At 39.5% G+C, this 19985-nt stretch overlaps 2 non-coding genes and 1 pseudogene across 2 annotated transcripts; all 3 read right to left on the bottom strand.

Moving 5' to 3' along the window:
- Positions 1 to 3432: 3432 nt before the first annotated feature.
- LOC122049749 lies at positions 3433 to 3631 on the bottom strand. The gene has a single exon (XR_006131028.1). It is a non-coding gene; the product is annotated as a U2 spliceosomal RNA (small nuclear RNA).
- Positions 3632 to 6163: 2532 nt separating this feature from the next.
- On the bottom strand, positions 6164 to 6361 carry LOC122050045. The gene has a single exon (XR_006131259.1). It is a non-coding gene; the product is annotated as a U2 spliceosomal RNA (small nuclear RNA).
- A 2830-nt stretch (positions 6362 to 9191) lies between these two features.
- On the bottom strand, positions 9192 to 9285 carry LOC122049742 (annotated as a pseudogene).
- Between the last annotated feature and the right edge of the window lie 10700 nt (positions 9286 to 19985).

Below are 19985 nucleotides of genomic sequence, written 5' to 3'. Positions count from 1 at the left end.
TATTCTTCTGGAACCTTTCTCAGGGATTATCATGTTTCTCATCAGCCGACCACTTATGACAGCATATTTCTTTAACTGTCTCATCAATGACATAAGCTATAAATGAAAAAAGAGATACACATGTGGGTAAGGGAAGATTCCTTGGACAATTATTGCACAAGTTATATATGTTGGTGCAAGTTGCACCAGAATCAAATCTAAGTTTTAATGTTATCAAAGGTTCAAGTTAAGTCTAATTGTGATATAACAAATTGACTAAGTTTGCAGGCTGCTTACTCAACCGGGAAAGACCTAGTTGGAGGCTAAACAGGAGAAGTCTTAGCAGATCGTGGAACCTAGGTGGAAAGACCAAGTGGGTCCAGAGGACCCGACACTTGGCAGTGAGATCGAGAGGTTTGGAGGACCGAAGATCGAGAGAAAGTCCTGGCGAGCCGATCAAGGCTAAGTGAAAAGTTCAAACAGATTTGGAGGATCGATCAAAGTTTGATAGGTAGGTTGAGGTAAATAACTGGAGGAGCGACAGTGAGGTCATGTTCTTGAAAGGAACAACCTAAGGTCGTTGATCCAACTGAAGAAATCGGGAAGGTTTCCAAGTTGAGACCAAGACAGTTAAACTATCTATTTTTATTACTCATGCATTTTATATATTATTACTGTGCTAATCTCTGTTTTGCAGGAATATACTGTTTAACTCTGTTTTGCAGATTCAGCCTGATTGGTCGACCGAACAAGAGGATCGGTCGACCGAACCAGACTAACTCAGAATAGACACCAGTTCAAATCAAAGCAGAGCGAAATCCGATCAAAGCTGGATCGGTTGACCGAACCAAAAGATCGGTCGACCGAACCCTTACGATGTGGCACTGATCAGTTCAGTCATAAGAAACTAAGCTGATCGGTCGATCGAACCTGCAGATAGATTGACCGAATAATACCTCATCAATGCAGCATTAATTCCAAATCTCGGTGAACTGATAAGGATCTCTGTTCAGTCGACCAAACAAGGGGATCGGTTGACCAAACACTAATGTCAATAAATACTGAAGATCAAATCAGCATCAGATCTTAGTGAAGATGGAAGGGAGCTAGTTCGGTCGACTGAACCTAGGGGTCGGTCAATCGAACGTCGACGACTCTTATAAAGGTGAGTTCGAGGTCCGAGGCTGGGTAACAAAATTTGTTTGATTCGAAGTTCAACTCTGTGCCAGCTGTTGCTGCTCATGCTACTACTCTACAACTCACACAAGCAACTACCTCGTCCAAGCACTGACTGAGCATCATCTTCCATATTAATGTCGATATACTTTTATTTAACAAAGCTTGCATTGTACTTAAATTCACATAAGATAGTAGGTTGTTACTATCTTATATTCTTGCATATAATACGTACTGCTTCTTTCCGAGGTTTTCGGAAAGAAGAGTTTTAGTGGATTGCCCAACGGTGTGATCAAGGATTGCGGGCATTGGAGTAGGAGTTGATCTAGGCTCTGAACCATGTAACTGAACCTGTTCTTTATTTTCCGCTGCACGACTTTGATTTAAAAGAGTAAAAGAAAAGTTTTTGAAAAAGAGCAATTTTAACCCCCCCCCCTCTATCGCACTCTTTCGATCCAGCAGTATACTTTCCATTATCCAACAACCTTTAACATTTTTTGTTACCTAATAATTACGGAGGTTATGAGAGGTGGTATAAAAAGGGGTTCTCTCCGTTGCCAGAGTGCGTTTTGTTCAACATCTCAAGCTTACTCTAACATGAATGTTCTCTACTATTTTTCACTCACCCATCCAGAATTTATACTGATTTGAGCGTTCGAGAGCCGTCACCAAACACTTCCCCTAGTTTTTAGGCACTAACGTTTTGTTTGCTTGTTTTAGTGTGCGCGGGATCGAAGGAAAACCTTTTCTCAGAGTAAAAAAGTATTATTCCAATCAATGACCAAGTCACCATTGCCAGCACACCCTCATTTTAGTTTTCAGACTTGATCAATCGTACTGTCAAATATTTTGAGGAGGAAGTCTCAATTCAGACATCTTACTCTTGAGGTTTTGGTGGTTCTCATTTGATATGCTGGGTTCATCCTTTTGAACTCATTTTGTTTCTTTTATATCTACTTGTAATAGCATGAAGGGAAGAGATGTGGAAAGTCAATCTTACTTTGGCCTTTGTGCTTCCTTCTCCCATTGCAAAATATATTAAAGAACTTTGTTACCTACTTTCCCAACTCTGTTGCTTCCTAGTATGAAAGCGCCTTAACATGTTAGTTAATGTAACTTGCAAGCTAATCACCCCTCGAGTTATTCTCCTATAGTTCGGGCCCTTCGTAGACCGTAGGGCTAGGGTTTTCCCATGGTCTTTAATTTAGCCAGTTCTTTTGATGTGACCGAACAATCTACTTATCGTTTGACTGAGCGAGCCTGTTTATCCAAAGCATTGGTCTGGAGTTGGTTCAAGATCATCGAGATGGTAACAACATTGTGCTCTCGGTATACATCCCAAGCATGCCCTATCATTGTGCCCTGTTGCATATCCCAAGCGTGTCGGATAGGGCGGTAAATGAACCAATGGTTCAAAAATAAGTTTGGTGTTCAATTTAATATGGAATTATTTATTTTCGTTCAATATACACAATTTTAATTAATTGGACATGCTTCAATAACTTACGAATAAATTTGAACAAGTATATTGGTGAATAATGATCATCAATAACTTTTTTATAAACATGTTAAATAAATAAAATAAATTAAAATAAGTTTAAATTATTTAATTTTATAAATAATTGAATAAGTTTTAAGCAATAAATAAGGTTGTTCTTGTGTAATAGTAGCACGGTAGGGCACTTTTTTAGTTTCTCAAATATTAAAGGATCGAGTTTAAATCTCGATGAATTAACGGATGAATTTTCTCAAATGGATGGTTGATCTAAGAACACTGGACTAATGGACCGATGGAAAATTTTCATGGCTGGATTGATCATCCCAGGATTAGTCAGCGAAAGTTGAATACATGATGCCAACTAAATTGAGAACTTGATAACATTTAAATGAACTAACTTCAAGCCAAACTTGAACCAAACTCTGCCCCCACGGTGTAGCCAAATTGGTATTCGGATGATACAGGTGTTTACGTGTTTTGTTCCCTAAGGATTAAATATCCTCCCTATTAGCAAGTTATTTGGTACATGATGTATCTTTCTTGGGCGGAGTAAAATCATTTTTTCTAACCAAATTTAAAAATACCACACTAATTAAGTTATTTCAATTAAATTTAATAACCAAATCTAATTTAAAATTTTAATTACATTATTTCAAAATTTCATCTAAGAAAACGTAAGTTTATATTTAAATATATAAAATTTTAAGATTTAATTTCATGGACTGTAATTAATAATTTAAAAATAAACTTAAATTAATATAAAAATTTAATTTAACTTGGTCAAGTGCGCCAAACCCCCTGCAATAGTGCAACACAGGGATGACACACGAAGGATCCAGTAGCAAGCTATTGTAATGATCCCTCCCCAAAACAAAAATTAATTTAATATCATAGTGAACCAATGGTCCACGTATCAGATATTAAACTGATAAGAACAGATACTACACTTGATCTTAGCCAAAAGGCCGAGAAAGGTATGAATGAGAAAGAGCCATAGCCTCTTATTTTATAGCACTAGTTCCACTCCGTCAATAAAAAAACAAATGATATGGGACTAAATTCTAAACCTTAGACTCCATCTAGGATAAAAGGTCATTACAAATTTTTTTTTTCTTTTTTTTTTGTAAGAAGAGGCGAGAGTACACCTCCACCTGGTCCAAATGGCCATTAGAGTTTTTTTTTAAGAAGAGGCTAGAGTACACTGCAAACCGTGATCTTTCTCACGTCTCCTTCTCCTTGGCCGCGAAAAAGAAAGGAGAGTATTGGTGATTGCGATTTTGTTCTGGAGGCAGTTAAGGTTTGTTGCTTCGCCGATGCAGCTACGTCGACGAGCAGGACCTCTCTTCGTCGGTCACCCTCTCTCCACTTCGCTCCCTCGTAAGCTGATTGAATTCTTCGCCGAAGCTATATGTGGGTTTGATCCCCCGATTCACTCGGCTAGTCACTAGTCGGCTTCATATGTCGATCCTGTAGGAAATGGGAACGTGGGAACATGGCCACGATCCCCACTACTCTTAAGGGAAAAGTCCGCTATACCCTTGGGTTATTTCCTTTATAAGGGGTGCATCCCAAGATCATGGGGGACAATTCACGGTGTAGAGAAAGAGACAACGAGAGACTGAGAAGAACATCTAAGACGGTGGGATTTGGTTCGTGGAATTGTAGAGAGCTTTATGATCCTATGATTAATCTTCCGACAGCAAGTCCAATCGTCGTCGATTACAGATCTGCGGGAGATCGTTGTAAGTGTTTACAGTTTTAATTCGTTTTGATTCATGCATTTAGAATATCAACAATGGTATCAAAGCACATAGTTAGTTCTAACTGCATGACAAATCTCCTGTTTAAAATCGTTGCCCCTTCTTTTTGCTCTTGTTTGCTGCCGCCCTGATCGATTTTCTTGCCTGCTGCCAACACATGGCAAGATAGTGCCCATGTCGTGAACTTCCCCAATTGTCGACGTCGTAGGCCTTGAGGGATACCCACGGAGTTTGTCTTCGATTTTGGGCGGTGGCAGTGCTCATGGTCACCTCTCGCAGAGGCTTTGCGTCATTAGCGTTGGAGGGCCATCGCCAAAGACTGCCCCTGGGTTCTAGGCACAAACATTTTGTTTGCTTGTTTTAGTGTGTGCGGGATCGAAGAAAAACCATTTCTAAGAGTAAAAAGTCTTATTCCAATCAATAACCAAGTCATCATTGCCAGCATGCCCTATTTCCAATTTTTAGACATGATCAATCGTACTCTCAAATATTTTGAGGAGGAAGTCTCAATTCGTGCATCTTACTCTTGAGGTTTTGGTGGTTCTCATTTGATATGCCGGGTTCATATTATTGAACTTGTTTTGTTTCTTTTATAACTACTTGCAATAGCCTGGAGGGAAGACATGTGGAAAGCCAATCTTACTTTGGCCTTTGTGCTTCCTTCTCCCATTGCAAAATATATTAAAGAACTTTGTTGCCTACTTTCCCAACTCTGTTGCTTCCTGATATGAAAGCCCCTTAACATGTTAGTTAATCTAACCCGCAAGCTAATCACCCCTCGAGTTATTCTCCTATAGTTCGGGCCCTCCGTAGACCGTAGGGTTAGGGTTTTCGCATGGTCTTTCGTTTGGCCAGTTCTTTCGATGTGACCGAACAATCTACTTATCGTTTGACCGAGCGAGCCTGTTTATCCAAAGCATTGGTCTGTAGTTGGTTCAAGATCATCGAGATGGTAAGAACATTGTGCTCTCGGTACACATCCCAAGCGTGCCCTATCATTGTGCCCTTGTTGCATATCCCAAGCGTGTTAGATAGGGCGGTAAATGAACCAATGGTTCAAAAATAAGTTTGGTGTTCAATTTAATATGGAATTATTTATGTTCATCCAATACACACAATTTTAATTAATTGGACATGCTTCAATAACTTATGAATAAATTTGAACAAGTATATTGGTGAATAATGATCATCAATAACTTTTTTATAAACATGTTAAATAAATAAAATAAAATAAAATAAGTGTAAATTATTAAATTTAATAAATAATTGAATAAGTTTCAAGCAATAAATAAGGTTGTTCTTGTGTAATAAAACCACGACAGGGCACTATTTTAGTGTCCCAAATATTTAAGGATTGAGTTTAAATCTCTGTGAATTAACAGATTAATTTTCTCTAATGGATGGTTAATCTAAGAACACCAAACTGATGGACCGATGGAAAATTTTCATGGTTGGATTGATCATCCCAGGATTAGTCAGCGAAAGTTGAATACTTGATACCAACTAAATTGAGAACTTGATAACATTTAAATGAACCAACTTCAAGACAAACTAACTCTGCCCCCACGGTGTAGCCAAATTGGTATTCAGGTGATACAAGTGTTTTAAGTGTTTTATTCCCTAAGGATTAAACTCCCTATTATTATTCCCTAAGGATTAAATATCCTCCCTATTAGCAAGTTATTTGGTAGTGGTTTAGCAAGTATTTTTAAAATAAACATAATTTAATATAAAATTTTATTTTAACTTGGTCGGGTGTGCCGAACCCCTGCAATAGTGCAACACAGGGATGACACGCGAAGGATCCAATAGCAAGCTACTGTAATGATCCCTCCCCAAAACAAAAATTAATTTAATATCATAGTGAACCAATGGTCCACGTATCAGATATTAAACTGATAAGAACAGATACTACACTTGATCTTAGCCAAAAGGCCGAGAAAGGTATGAATGAGAAAGAGCCATAGCCTCATATTTTATAGCACTAGTTCCACTCCGTTAATTAAAAAACAAATGATATGGGACTAAATTCTAAACCCTAAACTCCATCTAGTATAAAAGGTCTTTACAGTTTTTTTTTCTTTTTTTTTTGTAAGAAGAGGTGAGAGTACACCTCCACCTGGTCTAAATGACCATTAGAGTTTTTTTTAAGAAGAGGCTAGGGTATATTGCAAACCGTGATCTTTCTCACGTCTCCTTCTCCTTGGCTGCAGAAATGAAAGGAGAGTCTTATCGCTTGCGATTTTGTTCTGGAGGCAGTTAAGGTTTGTTGCTTTGCCGATGCAGCTACGTCAGTGAGCAGGACCTCTCCTCCGTCGGTCACCCTCTCTCTGCCTTGCTCCCTTGTAAGCTGATCGAATTCTTCGCCGAAGCTGTCTATGGGTTTGATCCCCCGATTCTCTCGGCTCGTCACTAGTCGGCTTCAGATGTTGATCTTGTAAGAAATGGGAACGTGGGAATATGCCTACGTTCCCCACTACTCTTAATGATAAAGTCCACTATACCCTTGGGTTATTTTCTTTATAACGGGTGCATCCAAGGATCATGGGGGGCGATTCACGGTGTAGAGAAAGAGACAACGAGAGAGTGAGAAGAACTTCTGAGACGGTGGGATTTGGTTCGTGGAATTGTAGAGAGCTTTATGATCCTATGATTGCTCTTCCGACAGCAAGTCCAATCGTCATCGATTGCAGATCCCGCAGATCGCTGTAGGTGTTTACCGTTTTAATTCATTTTGATTCATGCAATTAGAATATCAACAATGGTATCAGAGAACATAGTTAGTTCTAAATCCATGACAAATCTCCTGTTTAAAATCGTTGCCCCTTCTTTTTGCTCTTGTTTGCTGCTGCTCCGATTGATTTTGTTGCCTGCTGCCAACACATGGCAAGATAGCGTCCATGTTGCGAACTTCCCCAATTGCCGACATCGTAGGCCTTGAGGGACACCCATGGAGTTTTTCTTCGATTTTGGCCGGTGGCAGTGCACATGGCTGCCTCTCGCAGAGACTTTGCGTCATTAACGTCGGAGGGTCATCACCAAGGACTTCTTTCGATTTCTGGGCACTAACGTTTTGTTTACTTGTTTTAGTGTGTGCGGGATCGAAGGAAAACCTTTTCTCAGAGTAAAAAGTCTTATTCCAATCAATAACCAAGTCACCATTACCAGCATACCCTCTTTTCAATTTTTAGACATGATCAATCGTACTGTCAAATATTTTGAGGAGGAAGTCTCAATTCATGCATCTTACTCTTGAGGTTTTGGTGGTTCTCAATCGTACTGTCAAATATTTTGAGGAGGAAGTCTCAATTCATGCATCTTACTCTTGAGGCTGGGTTCATCTTATTGAACTCGTTTTGTTTCTTTTATATCTACTTGCAATAGCCTAGAGGGAAGAGATGTGGAAAGTCAATCTTACTTTGGTCTTTATGCTTCCTTCTCCCATTGCAAAATATATTAAAGAACTTTGTTGCCTACTTTCCCAACTCTGTTGCTTCCTTATATGAAAGCGCCTTAACATGTTAGTTAATCTAACCCTCAAGCTAATCACCCCTCGAATTATTCTCCTATAGTTCGGGTTCTCTGTAGACCATAGGGTTAGGGTTTTCCCATGGTCCTTCATTTAGCCAGTTCTTTCTATATGATCGAACAATCTACTTATCGTTTGACTGAGCGAGCTTGTTTATCCAAAGCATTAGTTTGGAGTTGGTTCAAGATCATCGAGATGGTAACAACATTGTGCTCTCGGTACACATCCCAAGCATGCCCTATCATTGTGCCCTTGTTGCATATCCCAAGTGTGTCGGATAGGGCAGTAAATGAACCAATGGTTCAAAAATAAGTTTGGTATTCAATTTAATATGGAATTATTTATGTTCTTTCAATATACAATTTTAATTAATTGGACATGCTTCAATAACTTACGAATAAATTTGAACAAGTATATTGGTGAATAATGATCATCATTAACTTTTGTTATAAACATGTTAAATAAATAAATTAAAATAAAATAAGTTTAAATTATTAAATTTAATAAATAGTTGAATAAGTTTCAAGCAATAAGTAAGGTTGTTCTTGTGTAATAGTACCACGGTAGGACACTTTTTTAGTTTCTCAAATATTTAAGGATCGAGTTTAAATCTCGATGAATTAACGGATGAATTTTCTCTAATAGACGGTTGATCTAAGAACACTGGACTTATGGACCGATGGAAAATTTTCATGGATGGATTGATCATTCCAGGATTAGTCAGCGAAAGTTGAATACTTGATACCAACTAAATTGAGAACTTGATTAACATGTAAACGGACCAACTTCAAGTCAAACTCTGCCCCCACGGTGTAGCCAAATTGGTATTCGGGTGATATCGGTGTTTTAAATGTTTTATTCCCTAAGGATTAAATATCCTCCCTATTAGCAAGTTATTTTGGTACTTGATTTATCTTTCTTGGGCGGAGTAAAATCATTTTTTCTAACAAAATTAAAAAAATAAACCACATTAATTAAGTTATTTTGATTAAATTGAATAAACTAATCAAACTTAAAATTGTAATTAAATTATTTCAAAATTTCATCTAAGAAAACATGAATTTATTCAATTCTAAAATTTCTTATTGATTAACTAAAAATTAATAATTAAATCAATAAAAAAATCAATAAATTTTATGTGTTTTGCATTTATTTTTAAATATACAAAATTTTAAGATTTTAATTTCATGGATTGTTATTAATAATTTAAAAATAAACTTAATTTAATATAAAAATTTAATTTAACTTGGTTGGGTACGGGAACAAATGGTCCATGTATCAGATATTAAACTGATAAGAACAAATATTACACTTAATCTTAACCAAAAAATCGAGAAAGGTATGAATGAGAAAGAGTCATAGCCTCTTCTTTTATAGCACTAGTTCCACTCCGACAATAAAAAACAAACAATATGGGACTAAATTCTACACCCTAAACTCTAAACTCCATCTACTATAAAAGGTCATTACAGTTTTTTTCTTTTTTCTTTTTTTTTTTGTAAGAAGAGGCGAGAGTACACCTCCACCTGGTCTAAATGGCTATTAGAGTTTCATTTTAAGAAGAGGCGAGAGTACACTGCAAACCTTGATCTTTCTCATGTCTCCTACTCCTTGGCTGCGGAAAATAAAGGAGAGTCTTGTTGCTTGCAATTTTGTTCTGGAGGCAGTTAAGGTTTGTTGCTTCGCCGATGCAACTGCGTCGGCGAGCAGGACCTCTCCTCCGTCGGTCACCCTCTCTCCACCTCGCTCCCTCGTAAGCTGATCGAATTCTTTGCCGAAGCTATCTGTGGGCTTGATCCTTCAATTCGCTCAGCTCGTTACTAGTCGGCATCAAATGTCGATCCTTTGAGCTGCGTCGCCTGGTTCATACTTGTTTGCATTCATCTTGCATAACTACTGATTTTCTAAATCTTTCTTCTCTAGATCTAATTGCCACCTGCTCTTAGTTTGTTCGATTAGGCAATTGTTAGTTGTTCCGTTTCATTGTCCTGGCAGATTGATTGATACATGATCAACTACTTTTGTGTGGATTAGGGAGTTTCAGTGGTTGCGCTCATGAGGCATTTTGGATGTTTTTGTTGGTGAGTTTAGCTCTTCTCTTTTGATACCTGCAAACTCATCTAAATTTGATGCAGCAGGAGTTAAACTAATTGCAGTTGGTGTTGGGACTCCTGGCAAAGCTTGCATGCTTGCTGAACGGGTAATGATTTCAATTTCGCAGTTAACTTTGATTGTAGTAATTATGTTTACCGGAGACTACATCCTTTGATCTCATGTCAGTATATTATTTATGTATTATCTTCTTTTACCCACTGAGTGATTGTACTCACTACCTTTACTTTTCCCTTGACTTTCAGGTTAACAGATAGAGGAGGTCTTGTGTCGCTCAGAGGTCCTGGCTGCTAGTCCCGTTCAAGTTGGGTTTCCGTTGAGTTGCTTTATATTATTGGTCCTGTTGTTTATGGTTGCAATTTCTTTCTATATTAGATTTTCAATATGTTCACATGTATATGCATATATACACATATTATCATTTTGTGACTTGGTGTTGTTATATTACATCGATATTTTTATGTTGGCATGAATTACTTCGATATTGTATTTCCTATATTGTCACTAGGGGATACCGTCCAATTTAGAGGATAAGTATATTCTCAGGGTGTGACATAATAGCGAATGTTTAAAATTGAGGAGCGTATATACTCTTATGTGATTGTTGAGAAATGTCTGTCGATAACTATGTGACATACTGATACTTCACCATGGACATACAATCTGAATGTACATCACATTCCTAGTGATCACATGAAAATTTTTTTACTCAAGTTTAAGCAATAAAGTAGTTGTGTACTATTTCATCATAGATATGCATGTGTGTCACGAACAATCATAACAAACAAGAAAAAAGTCACTTAGTAATGATGACAATGCTCAATGAACATGGGAGATTACTTGAAACAATGAACTAAAAGTACTACTATCTAAATCAACACATTAACATATTTTTCACTGCTTGTTCTCAGGGTAGACTCATGTGATTTTTCTTGCAGAATATATGAATGTAGTTTTTTTTCTTATACAATGTAAACAAACCATCATGAGCTTTCATATGTCCTCTCAGACTATAGAGATCATCTGAGCACACCAACCAAAGAATATCATTTGATATCGAACCTTGTGGAAGACACCTCGGTACAGGAGAGGTATTCTTTATATGTTCACAAGTATTATGTAGCCTATAAAATCCAAATAATAAAGGAAATTTTCATTTCTTCTTCTTGAAGTTTACCTTCCTTTTCAAAATTCTCTGGGAGTATCCAAGGGTAAGTTTTCAAACTCCTGTCATTTCACACTAGTCATTAACATCATCAATGGAAAAGACGCGTGGCATACGCATGGTATGTCAGCCAAGATAAAGTGATGGTGGTAATGATTAAGGAATGAATCGGTAAGAGTTTGAAAATCTCTAAGATATTTTGAAACTATATGGGGGATTTCAATTTCATCTCATGTTATTATGAGGCACTCCGTGTCTCAGGATATTGGCAAAGTTGCTAACTTACAGGGATCATCGTACTATCAAATATTTTGAGGAAGTCTTAATTCATGCATCTAACTCTTGCAGTTTTAGCTGTTCTCATATGATATGCATCTTACTCTTGAAGTTTTGGTGGTTCGTCCTATTGAACTCATTTCGTTTCTTTTATATCTACCTACAATAACCGGAAGGGAAGAGATGTGGAAAGTCGATCTTACTTTGGCCCCTGTGCTTCCTTCTCCGATTGCAAAATATATCAAAGAACTTTGTTGCCTATTTCCCAATTCTGTTGTTTCCTTGCATGAAAGAGCCTTAACATGTTAGTTAATCTAACCCACAAGCTAATCATCCCCGAGTTATTCTCCTATAATTCGGGCCTTCCCTAGACCGTAGGGTAAGGTTTTCCCATGGTCTTTAATTTGGCCAGTTCTTTCGGTGTGACCGAACAATCTACTTATCAGTTTAACTGAGAGAGCCCGTTTATACAAAGCATTGGTCTAGAGTTGGTTCAAGATCATCTAGATGGTAACAACATTGTGCTCTCGGTACATATCCCAAGCGTACCAGATAGGGCGGTAAATGAATCGATTGTTCAGAAATAAGTTTAATGTTCTACTTGATACGGAACTATTTATATTCGTTCAATATACATCATTTTAATTAATTTGACAAGCTGGAACAACTTACGAATAAATTTGAACATGTATATTGGTGAATAATCATCATCAATAAATTTTTTATAAACTTGTAAAATAAATAAATAAAATAAGTTTAAATTATTAAATTTAATAACTAGTTGAATAGTTTTAAACAATCAAATAAGGATGTTCTCGTTGTAATGGTACAACAGTAGGGTACTTTTTTTAATTTCCCAAATATTTAAGAACCGAGTTTTAGTTTTGATTAATTAACGGATGAATTATCTCTAGTAGAAGGTTGATTTAAGAATGCTAGACTGATGGATCGATGGAAAATTTTCATGGGCTGAATTGGTCATCCCAGGATTAGTTGGTGAAAGTTGAATACTTAGTACCAACTAAATTGAAAACTTGATAACATCTGAACGCACCAACCTAAAGTTAAACTTGAACCAAACTCTAACCTTGCGGTGTAGATGAATTGCTATTTTGGTAATAGAGGTGTTTCATTCTATGGGGTTTATTCCCTAAGGATTAAATATCTTCCCTCGTAGGAAGTAGTTCGGTACGTGTTTACCTTTCTTTTTGGGGTTATGGAGCCAATGATGTGAGATGATTGGGTGGAAGAAAATCATTTTTTCTAACCAAATTCAAAAAATAAACCACAGTAATTAGGGTAGCTCAACTGAATTGAATAAACTAATCAAATTTAAAATTTTGATTAAGTTATTTCACAATTTCATAAAAAAACATTGATTTATTCAATTTATTCAATTATGAAAATAAATGAAAATAAAAAATTAAATTGGTTAAAAAATTTGATTATTTAAACACTATTATAAGTTATAGTGTGATTTATATTTAGTTTTAATCCTAATTAAAATATTTTAAACACTATTAAAACTTATAGTGCGATTTATTTTGATTTTTTAATCCCAATTAGATTTAACCCAATGCTCATGATTTCGATAAAATTTTAAATTTATAGATTTAAAAAAAATCAAAGACTATAATTAATAATTTAATTATTATACTCGTGATACTATCAAGCTAGAACTTATCTACGGCTCGCTCCCTCATAAGCGGATCAAATTCTCTGTCGAAGCCGTCTATGGGTTTAATCCCCCCGATTCGCTTTGCTCGTCACTAGCCGACTTCCGATGTCGATCCTTCGAGCTACATTGCCGGGTTCCTTCGTCATAGTCGTTACAGGCAACATCGATGCGGCCATGACCCGGGATGCCCTTGACGACATCCGTGTCTTCACGGCAGGCACTGGAGAGCCCGTGTTCCTCAGAAAACAACATGTGCAGAGAATCTTAATTGTTAGGATCGATGGACGCGGCTAGAGAGGGGGGGTGTGAATAGCCGACCCCAAATTGCTCGTTTCTTCCTACGATTAGGGTTAGCGCAGCGGAAATAACTAAATAGAAACGCAAAAAGGAAAGATCAAACCTCAAACTCGAACTCGACGATGTAACGAGGTTCGAAGATGAAACTCCTACTCCTCGGCGTGTCCGTAAGGTGGACGAAGCCTATCAATCCGTCGGTGGATGAGTCCCCGGAAAACCGACTAATATAAACTCCTTATGGGTGGAGAAACCTCGCCATAAAAACTTACAACAGCAAGAAGGAGTACAAGTACAGCAAGAAGCAAAATACAATACAACTGTAAAACCTTCGCTTACTTGCCTTCTCTTCGACTGGATGAAGCAGCAGCTTCAAGCGACGCCTACAACAGCAGGAACCCAGCCGATGAAGCTCACACGAAGTTTCAAGCAGAAGCGAGCTCACCAAAGCTCAAATCACAACAGTGAAGAAGAAGAAGCAGAAGCTTCAGACCAGAAGAAGAGTAAGAGAGAGTCCACTGTAGAAGCCCTCAGCCCTTTTATAGCCTGCATCCACCTGCGAGAAGAACAGAGGCCAAAGACAGCAGAAGAATCTAGCCGTTGTCTCTCAACGGCTAGGGCCAGACCGATCATGCATCACTGATCTGATCGGTCGTGGGGACCGATCAGGCTCTATTCTGATCGGTCCCCAGACCGATCAGAATGCTTCACAGAGAGTTGCCCAACTCTCTGTGCGTACCCTGATCGGTCCTGGGGACCGATCAGCATGTATGTCCCTTCCTTTTCTCCTGAACTTCTTGCCTTCTGATCGTTGTTTCCTGATCGGTCTGCAAACCGATCAGATAACACTCAGTAGGCTACTGTTTGGTTACTGATCGGTCACCAGACCGATCCAGATACCTAGTGTATCACTAGATCGATCCACTGATCGATTCAGAGCTTGGTTTTTGCCCAAACCAAGTCCCAAACCTTCCAAACCAACATCCGGTCAACCTTGACCTGTTGGTACATCATGCTTAGCATCCGGTCACTCCCTTGACCTGCTAAGACTCCCCACCAAGTGTCCGGTCAATCCCTTTGACCCACTTGGACTTTTTTCTTCGTGTCAAGTATCCGGTCACTCCCTTGACCTACTTGACCTTCTCAACACCAGATGTACGATCACCCTTGATCCATCTGGATTTTCCCTTGCCCGGCTTCACTCACCAGGACTTTCACCTAGCTTCACTCACTAGGGTTTTCACCTGGCTTCACTCACCAGGATTTCCAATCTGCCCGGCTTCACTCACCAGGACTTTCCAACTGCCTAGCTTCACTCACCAGGACTTTCCCACTGCCTGGCTTCACTCACCAGGACTTTCACCTAGCTTCACTCACTAGGGTTTTCACAACTGCCTGGCTTCACTCACCAGGACTTTCCCACTGCCTGGCTTCACTCACCAGGACTTTCCCACTGCCTAGCTTCACTCACCAGGACTTATCCGTCTGCCTGGCTTCACTCACCAGGACTTTCCACATCCGGTCCAGAGAACGAGCTACCGAGCCCTCTCTGACCACAGTTCGGAGAACGAGCTACCGAGCCCTCTCCGACTTCCATCCGGTCCAGAGAACGAGCTCCCGAGCCCTCTCTGACCACAGTTCGGAGAACGAGCTACCGAGCCCTCTCCGACTTCCATCCGGTCCAGAGAACGAGCTCCCGAGCCCTCTCTGACCATAGTCCGGAGAACGAGCTACCGAGCCCTCTCCGACTTCCCATGTGCCAAGCTTCCATACTTGGACTTCTCCGTGCCAAGTCTCCATACTTGGACTTTTCCCGTGCCAAGCTCCTTGCTTGGACTTTTCACCATGCCAAACTCCCTGCTTGGACTTTTCCAATGCCAAGCTCCCTGCTTGGACTTTTCCCGTGCCAAGCTACCTGCTTGGACTTTTCCGAGTCAGGTCAACTCACCTCGGGTCAACCAGGTCAACCTTAACCACGGGTTGCACGCACAATCTCCCAAGCTTGTATCCTTGTCAAACATCAATATACAACTTTTCTGTTCACGTCAAACATTGTCAAACATAACTCGTCAAACATCAAAACACAACTTGAGTCAAGTCAACTCGAGTCTGGTCAACCAGGTCAACCTTGACCTAAGGTTGCACCAACAAACTCCCCCTTTTTGATGTTTGACAAAACCCATAAACAAACCCATAATCAAGTTAGGTTAACCCGATAACCTAACTTAGGTTTTCCAATGTTCTTCCCTGAACATTCTCTAGACATTCTCCATTCTCCTTTCTACTCTCCCCCTTTTTGACACACATCAAAAAGAGTGAATCAAGGTCAAGAGTTTCTTCCTAATTAAAGTCCCATACCTTTCATTGAAACTCTTAATTTCCCCCTTGATACTAAGGTCCAACAATTAACTTAGTGATAATCCCATATCACTCAAGTCTTTAGGAGTAAAAACTCCCCCTAAAAGTCAACTCCCCTTGACTAATAGGTAAAATTCCCCTTAAAGGTCAACTCCCCCTTGACCATTGCACCAACAATATCTTGGAGAGTTTCAAACCTTCAAAATACCAACTTCCGAGCTGAAATTTCAGACAACCAGTCGAGTTTCAGCAATTTGGCACGCCCTGATCGGTCACCAGACCGATCAGGCTCCCTCTGGATCGGTCCAGTGACCGATCCACACAGACCTGGACCGATCAGGGAACCTCCTGATCGGTCCACGACCTCTGATTTCTGAATTTTTCTTCTCCCGAAATTCAGAAACCTCTAGAAAATCACAGAAAATTTCAAAAATTGTAAAATTTTGAGGATACACTCCTCATAACATATACTATCATAGAAAAATAGTTTTCTATGAAAATAGCTTCCATTTTTCAATCTTGATACAAAGTTCACAAGTCTTTGAAATAGCTCAAAGTTAACTCATCTTTGTATCACCTTGTTCAATGATGAATGCTATCACTAGAAAAGCTTCATCAAGGTTTTTCAAATCAATTTTGAAATGATTTTAAACCCTTCAATTTAGGACCACAATCTTAGGGCTAAATGTACATGACTTGTACATAAGCTTTCCCTATGATCCCCAATTTTGAATTAGGCTCATCTAGGTACAAGAACTATGCACCTTGTTCCTAACTCATCATCCTAATATCTCACACACATCTAAGGTGTATCAAACACATCCAAGTCAATTTTGATGTGAGATATGGGTTTAGGTTATCTTAGGCTAAGGTCTCATGCATTTTCTAAACATCAATTTGATCTCCATATCAAATTATGTTTTTAACCTTAAATCAATTTCATTGATTATAAATGCAAGAAATGATGACATGACATAAAATGATATCATACATAATAACATGTGCCAATGTCATGATGTCATGGCATAAAGTATGAAACTTAAATAAAGCATGACATATAAATAACCTAAGCATTATCATGACATTTCAAATGATCATAGATTAAATATGATGTCATGACATGACATATGACAAACAATATATGGCAAATAACATGTCAAAGTATAGAAAATACCTAATTCTAGCTTTAGTTGTCATTTTTGATAATTTTGATCATTTTTCCATAAATTCTATATTCCTAAGTGTAATAGACCTAAAATCATATCCTCAAGACTTTTAGATCACTATGTGCCAACTAGATTGACTCTAGAAAATTCCTCAAATGTGGTTGGCACATCCTAATTATCTTAGGAATAATTTTCACTTTCATTTTCAAGGCTTGATTAGACCTTGAAAATTCCTAAGGTGCCACCTTTTGCCATGATTAGGTTAACTACCTATTCAAGTAAGGTTGGCACACCCTAAACCATCTAGTGTGATGGAATCACGCTCCTAGAAACCCAATACCTATTGGAGCTCATTGGGTTCACTAAGTATTCACTAGGGATGACTTCCCTAGAAACCCTTCTAATGACCCTCCTAGGCTTTGAAGCCTTGGTCATTTGGGACTCATCAAGATCAACTCTAGGGGTGACTCCCCTTGTGACCTTGGTGATGGTCTTCCTTGCCCTAGATTTTGTTCCATAATCTAATGGAACATTGTGATAAGTGGGCTTGACCACTTGGGACTTAGGTTTGTGACCCAAACCTTTCATGTCCTTGGGCTTTGGTTTTTGCCCCTTAGACCCTATATTTGACTTTTCCAAATTTTTAAGGGTCTTTTCTAAAGAGTCAAGTCTTGACCTCAAGACTTGATTTTCCTTTTCTAAGACCTCAAGTTTTAACTTGTCATTTGTCTTTGAGGTATTCCTAGGCATATGTCTAGTTATTTTGGGATTTCTACCTAGGTTATCCTTAACCTTAAATGGGTTAATTCTAGGGTTGGCTTTCCTAGTGTTATCCTTATCTAGGCTCACATGTTTGGCACCTAAGCATGTGTATCGATTTCTATAATTATCATGCTTATCATTATTGTCAATTGCAATCAAATTACTAGCATGCATCTTACTAGTATTGCAATAATGTGCCTTAGAGATTACCTTAGGGTTTGCCTTATCTCCCCCTATCGATGTGTTCGGTCTCTTATCCTTGTGAGATTGCCTCCCCCTCGGACATTGGCTCCGATAATGTCCCCTTCGCTTGCATTGGAAGCACATCACGTACTCCTTGCTCTTGCGTATCGGGACTCCGGCTTCCTTGATCTTTGGCGCCGGTGGAGTCTTCCTAACCCTCTTTGGACACTTACTCTTGTAATGCCCAAATTCCCTACACTCAAAGCACATTATGTGTAATTTATTTGAAATTAAATGGCTTGAGTTACCTAGGGTTGAGGATGGATGTGAGCTCTCTTCTTCATCCCTTCCGGAGATAGAAGCTTCTTCTTCTTGCTCCGATCTTGAAGAGGAACTCTCCTCCTCTTCTTCCTTAGATGTTGAGTAGCCCTCAACCTCTAAATCCATGCCTCCATGATGTGAGCTACTTGGCTCACTTGACTCCTCTTCATGACTTGACGTGGAGTTCTCCTCATGGAACTTTGCCAAGTTATTCCACAACTCCTTGGCATCGTTATATCCACCTATCCTACACAAAACATCATTAGGTAAAGAAAATTCAATGATTTTCGTTACCTCATCATTGATGGTTGATTGGTGGATTTGCTCCTTCGTCCACATCTTCTTCTCCAAAAGTTCTCCTTCTTTATCCAATGGAGGAGTAAAACCTAATTGCACACACCTCCAATTTTCAAGATTAGTCATAAGAAAATATTTCATTCTTACCTTCCAATACGCGAAGTCGTCGCGATCGTAGAATGGTGGAATCGTGATGTCCTCTCCAAATCGTTCCATTCTCTAGCTCGTGCTCCTCCGGGTGTCAATCCAACGAAGAGCGACCTCGCTCTGATACCACTTGTTAGGATCGATGGACGCGGCTAGAGAGGGGGGGTGTGAATAGTCGACCCCAAATTGCTCGTTTCTTCCTACGATTAGGGTTAGCGCAGCGGAAATAACTAAATAGAAACGCAAAAAGGAAAGATCAAACCTCAAACTCGAACTCGACGATGTAACGAGGTTCGGAGATGAAACTCCTACTCCTCGGTGTGTCCGTAAGGTGGACGAAGCCTATCAATCCGTCGGTGGATGAGTCCCCGGAAAACCGGCTAATATAAACTCCTTATGGGTGGAGAAACCTCGCCACAAAAACTTACAACAGCAAGAAGAAGTACAAGTACAGCAAGAAGCAAAATACAATACAACTGTAAAACCATCGCTTACTTGCCTTCTCTTCGACTGGATGAAGCAACAGCTTCAAGCGACGCCTACAACAGCAGGAACCCAGCCGATGAAGCTCACACGAAGCTTCAAGCAGAAGCGAGCTCACCAAAGCTCAAATCACAGCAGTGAAGAAGAAGAAGCAGAAGCTTCAGACCAGAAGAAGAGTAAGAGAGAGTCCACTGTAGAAGCCCTCATCCCTTTTATAGCCTGCATCCACCTGCGAGAAGAACAGAGGCCAAAGACAGCAGAAGAATCTAGCCGTTGTCTCTCAACGGCTAGGGCCAGACCGATCAGGCTTCACCCTGATTGGTCTGGGGCTGATCTGATCGGTCGTGGGGACCGATCAGGCTCTATGCTGATCGGTCCCCAGACCGATCAGAACGCTTCACAGAGAGTTGCCCAACTCTCTGTGCGTACCCTGATCGGTCCTGGGGGCTGATCAGCATGTATATCCCTTCCTTTTCTCCTGAACTTCTTGCCTTCTGATCGTTGTTTCCTGATCGGTCTGCAGACCGATCAGATAACACTCAGTAGGCTACTGTTTGGTTACTGATCGATCACCAGACCGATCCAGATACCTAGTGTATCACTGGATCGATCCACTGATCGATCCAGAGCTTGGTTTTTGCCCAAACCAAGTCCCAAACCTTCCAAACCAACATCCGGTCAACCTTGACCTGTTGGTACATCATGCTTAGCATCCGGTCACTCCCTTGACCTGCTAAGACTCCCCACCAAGTGTCCGGTCAATCCCTTTGACCCACTTGGACTTTTCTCTTCGTGTCAAGT

Source organism: Zingiber officinale, chromosome 2B (assembly GCF_018446385.1).
Source record: "Zingiber officinale cultivar Zhangliang chromosome 2B, Zo_v1.1, whole genome shotgun sequence".
Lineage (NCBI taxonomy): Eukaryota > Viridiplantae > Streptophyta > Magnoliopsida > Zingiberales > Zingiberaceae > Zingiber > Zingiber officinale.
The sequence above is the reverse complement of the archived record's forward strand: the minus strand, read 5'-3'. Positions and strand labels throughout refer to the sequence as shown.